Consider the following 5907-nt stretch of genomic DNA (forward strand, 5'->3'; position numbering starts at 1 on the left):
GGATTTTTTTATTTGTAAACCGAAAGTTATGTTAACCGAGGCGTTTGTAAACCGAGGTACCACTGTATTGAAAAAAAAACTGTGCAAACTACTCAAAGCGAGAAAATTACAAGAGCCGATAACCTGAATTATCTACATAGAGATCCACTATATTGACATGATATAATATATACATATATTAGATCAATGTTTGTCTGCCCTTCGTTATTGGACATGGCAGACAATCAGGGCTCCATATTTTTAAATGTATATGTAAGTGACCATTCACTAACCTAGTTTTGCTAATAATTATCAAAAAGAACTCAGTTTGTTTTTATTGCCTACTTGTTTTCTGCATTCCTCATAATATTGGTAACGTTTTGGAAGCTCCAATCATGGCACCCATCTGTTCACTTTTCTTATATTGTATTATATTAAACTACACTATAATCTACACTAAACTGTTATTGCCATGCTATGATCTATCTTTTCCATCTGTGTAAATGTTACCACTCAAAATAACATTCACTTATTATGTAAACACTGAATTAAAATCAAGATTGCATAATTTAGACAAAAATAGCTAATCTGGAAAAAGTTTAAAATTTTGCATTTAGATTTAAATTCCCTGTGTTGGGGATAAAATCAGCCCGGGCCCTTTGTGGATGATGGATATTTGCCAACTCATTCAGAGCTCTGGAAATTGGAAATGGATAGCAGAGACGTGTTCAATAACCAATTCAAATTTTAATTATACGTCAGTAGCATTTATACCCCATTTTCATGTCGGTTGTTTCTAGTTATAATCTTTCGTTATATAACGCATTACACATTTGATTAAAACCAGATATTTACAAATACCGATATCTTGGATAATTAACAAGTTATTTCGAAATCAGTACTTTTCCCGTAACTAGGATTTTATATAAATCCTATTTCCGAGAATAGGAGATAAAATGCCAAATTTATTCTTGGTTCAAATTAACCCTTATATGAACAGCTAGGATAGATAGCAAAATGGATATTCGTATCTACACCCTGTAATTTAGAATTCACTTAATATCCCTGCAAAACAAGCATGTCAAGTTTGTGTCCCACGGGCCGCATGTGACCCACAATGATTATGTTTGCGGCCCACCTGCCCTGGGGTCACTTTGAGTTGTGGCTGTGACCAGCCACAAGTCAGGAAAGATATTTCCTGTCGGATTCTTGTCTTCCCTCCCACGACTGATCGCGTTCTCCCGCAGGCCAGCCACTCCCCCTTGCCTCCTGCTCGCAGTACCAGAAGAGCGTCTGTGGATGGAGGGGGGCAGTGTATTGGATTTGTGGGCACTGTATTAGAATGGGAGGAGGGGGCAGTGTATTGGATTTGTGGGCACTGTATTAGAATGGGGGGAGAGGCAGTGTATTAAATTGGGTCTGCATGGAGGCATTGAACGCTCTCCATGGAGATACTGATTGGCCGCACAGTTTTTTGCCACACATGCACAATAGCCTCTCAATTCTTTCCTATGGGTTTGATGATCTCAGCCAAAGTGAAGAACACACTCATATGACTTCAAATTCAACAAGATAAAGTCATTTGCTTTTTACAGCTGTGCAACAGCATACATTCACCATTTCAGTCCTATTACCAAACTTTTCTTAATATGTCAAGGTAGTTGGAGTGACACATTGGTTATATGCAAATACACATTTCCTTAACCACTTAAGGACACATGACATGTGTGACATGTCATGATTCCATTTAATTCCAGAAGTTTGGTCCTTAAGGGGTTAAAATACATTTGCACTTTTGTTTACGTTGAAGCCCTACAAGCGTGAGGACATCAATTGTCAGTAAGGCAACTTTATTTATACTGTACTTTTCTAAATAAACCTACTTTTCTATGAAAACTGACGTTTTTGTTTTTTTTGCGGCCCACATAAACTTAAACCTTGCTTATTTGGCCTGTGTTAGCCTTTGAGTTTGACATGCTTGCTGTAAATTATAATCATATCTTGAGACTGTGGATAACTAAAAGTCAATTGCACTTTATTTTATCTCTGAAGCTCACAATGTGGTTTCAGTGAGGTCGAGGGCATAGTACCATTTACCTTGCTTAAAGTAAACAGGTCAAAGTTAAACACAAAAGCAAATTCTAATTTTAAATTGATTCCAGATAAATATATCTTGTATTTTAATCGTTTTTTTTATTTTTATTGGATTTTCAACACTAATCAGTTGATGGTACACAGTATTATTCGTTAATAAGAGAGACCAATTTTCCCAAACACATGGATGGATAGCAATAATCCTGAATCTATCTTAAAAACATCTCTCACTTTGTCCTCTTATTTACAAATTGGCATTAGAATACTGACGAAACATGCTCTATTCCAAGACAAATTCTTTTTAAAATCTACTGGTAAGATAATGGATAGTGTGACAAATGACATTGGCGTCTATAGGCTAAAAGGATGAGGTAAATGAATCATGGGCACAAACAGGTGGTCGTAGTAAAATTTAAAATGTCATGTTAACCTCAATTGGATTTAATCTAGGCTTACCCTTGTTCTTGCTAGTCTTGTACAGATTCACTTCTAGTTTGCATGCTCTGCACATCCTGTTTGATGCAATCTGTTTTAGCACTTCATTTACTATTCCACATTACATCAATGAAGTAGATTAGGATGACTTCTACAGAACTCCACAATTGAGGAATAAACTTTCAGAAATATCAAATCCAAGTCATGTAAATGTAATATTTGTTCATGTAGAATAATTTATGTTTTTGTTTATTTTTTTAAATATGCAACCTTACCACAAGGGAATAATACTGTTTTCCAGGATATTATTAAAATCTCATATTCTTTTTGGTTAAAAAACAAACAAAAATGTTTTAAAATAAATTAATAAAATGGGTTTGTTCTTCTTATACATCCACAGTATACGTGTCTTTTGTTTCTTTGCATTGACGTTTCAGTTTCTATGATTTCTCTGGCATTGGAAATTGTGTAAATAAATGTAGATTAGATATATTTCATTATCAAAGAAATGTGTAATATTTATTTAAGACAGTTCATTAATGGGGAGCTTGTCACAGATTTTACCATATCCAGTAACAACATTTTTCATTTTCACATGTTTACATATTTGTGTACATATTCCAAATGACACATTTGCTATTCAGAGTTGGAGGTTATATATCTTCAGATTATATTATCATCTACTGAGCATTAAAAAAAAAAGTATGTATTTTTGTATTACCATTACAGTATATATTATCATCTACTGAGCATTAGAAACATTGATATATCTTTTTTAATAACATTACAGTATTGCATCTTAACAAGGTAAATAATTATGGTTGATGAATATTTTATAAATATAAAAACTAATGTATGTAATATATATCATTTAGTAATGCATGCAACATTAATGTTTCCAATAGACTGATTTTACGTGACATTTTCAGCTGTTGTATGCTTTACTAAATGGCTTTCAAATAAAGCGAAAAAAAAAAAAAAAAAGTGTTTATCTACTGACCAAACCTTTACTATAACTTCACCAATCATTAGCAAATGACTTCACATTGGTAAGATAAAAGGAAAACAATCATTGCAAGTAGGTGTATTTCATGTGTAATTTCACTTGATAGAACCCCATATACTTCAAATACGCAGAAAAAGCAATTACACTGAACAAAATTAAAAACGCAACACTTGTTTTTGCCTCCATTTTTCATGAGCTGAACTCAAAGAAAACTTAAAGTCTTTAAGTTCAGCTCATGTAAAATGAGGACAAAAACAAAAGTGTTGCGTTTATAATTTTGTTCAGTGTATTATATAGGGTTATAAAGGAAAGAATGCAGGTTTTTGACAGGTACTTGGCTGTGCAGGTTGTACACCAATTGGTTTTATTCCAAATAACTGGACATCTCTAAAACAATATACAATAAACACATTGATTTATTGTACAAATTAAATAAATATGTAATGAAATATTTACTGGGGCTGTAGTCAGACCTTGTGTTTTAGCAGAATACTCAAAAATGCAAGACTGCATTTCTGAGCACACCCCAGGGCTTACATACAAACTGCTTGTAATGACCAACAAAGTATATATGACTGGTTTTAATTAAGCAACTATATTCAACACTGATGAGCAATATTTTCTTTTATATATTTAACAAAAAATGTTTACGTTTTGTAAAAAAAGTAGGTGTATAACAATAAGGAAGCATGAAATTTACAATAAAGGGTTTACCAAATTTGCAAAGATTTGAATACAATGTACTTACATAAGTGATACATGAAAAAGTGGAGGGGACTTGAGTAACATAATGAGTTACCTTTTATGGTTAAAACAGCTGACACTCGCTCGTGATGCACTCAGTGCTTATTGCTAATCTGAACATGCTGTGCCTTGGAGGGTCATATCAACAGTTTGTATGGTATTCTGCTCAAGTTTTGTGGTACGGTAGGGGGGAGGGATTGTAATTGAATAAGGACAATAAACAGGTTGGAGAGTTGCTAACCGAAATCTGACAGATTCTAATAATGCTGGCTAGTTAATAGTCCGGGTTTGAGAATTAGAAATATATATATTGAACCTGGACATTGGGGAAGGTAGTGGGAAGAATGTGGGATGCGAAAGGTTAGAGAAGTTTGACGATTGGAAGGTGTAGAGATAGGATGAAGGAGAGAAGGGAGGGGCTAGGAAAGGAAACAACTTGTCTCAAATGGTGTTGGGTGATGGTGGGTCTATGAAAAGTTCTACATGGAATATAACCTGAGGGGGGTCAGATTCCATTGGGTAGCCATGGGTCCAAAATGAATGATTTAGGGGTGTCATTCAGTTGAGCAGTCTGTCCATGTCTAGTGCTTCTTTAATCATGCGGATTGCTGTGGTGGAGGAGGGTACTCGACTTTTTGCCCATAGTTCTCCTATTGTTCTTCATGCTGTCAGTGCTATCCTAACTGCTAATTTATTTTTATTTCTGGTGAGCTGGTCTCAAGGCTTTGAGAGTAAAAGAGCCCAAGGTTAAACATAGAAACATAGAAACATAGAATGTGACGGCAGATAAGAACCATTCGGCCCATCTAGTCTGCCCAATTTTCTAAATACTTTCATTAGTCTCTGGCCTTATCTTATAGTTAGAATAGCCTTATGCCTATCCCACGCATGCTTAAACTCCTTTACTGTGTTAACCTCTACCACTTCAGCTGGAAGGCTATTCCATGCATCCACTACCCTCTCAGTAAGACAAGGTTCAAGTAGGAACGGTTTTCCCAATACTTGTTAGAGTAGTGCTTGGACTTGTTACAAAAAGGTTTTAGTTTATGGCAAGTCCATCAATAGTGTAGGAAGGTGCCCATCTCCCTGCATAGTTTCCCACAAAGATTCAATATGTTAAGTCTAACAGGTTTTAAGTACCATCTAAAAAAAAATCTTAAAAGCTTGCACCCTGTGTGTGACACAAATAGTTAGCGATTCAGTAGATTCACAGATTTCTGACCAATTACTTAATTCCTTGGGGGTGAAGGGGGGGCAAATCTATTTCCACGCTGTTATGTATCGTAGTATTATTTGGAACATTGTTCCTATATACAGTCATAAAGTTAATATTCTGATGGTATTTTGGGCTTAACACTTTTCAAACATCCCATAAGCAGTGTATTTGACCAATTCACTTTTTTTTGTTACACTTACTTTTATGTGACCAAAAATCCCAAATCGTGTGTATTTACATGCTAATATTCCAGTAAGGGATACCGAAAAATGTTTAATGCTTTCTATTTCTTTAATATTGTAAATTTACATAATCAATTTTTTTCTTCCCTAGTTGGCAGTCTCCAAACAAAATAGCAGTTTGTGTTATATTTTGTGTGTAAAGAAAAACACTCAGTATTGAAGAAATCAATATATATATTTATTTGTATATA

This window comes from Pelobates fuscus, chromosome 6 (assembly GCF_036172605.1).
Source record: "Pelobates fuscus isolate aPelFus1 chromosome 6, aPelFus1.pri, whole genome shotgun sequence".
Lineage (NCBI taxonomy): Eukaryota > Metazoa > Chordata > Amphibia > Anura > Pelobatidae > Pelobates > Pelobates fuscus.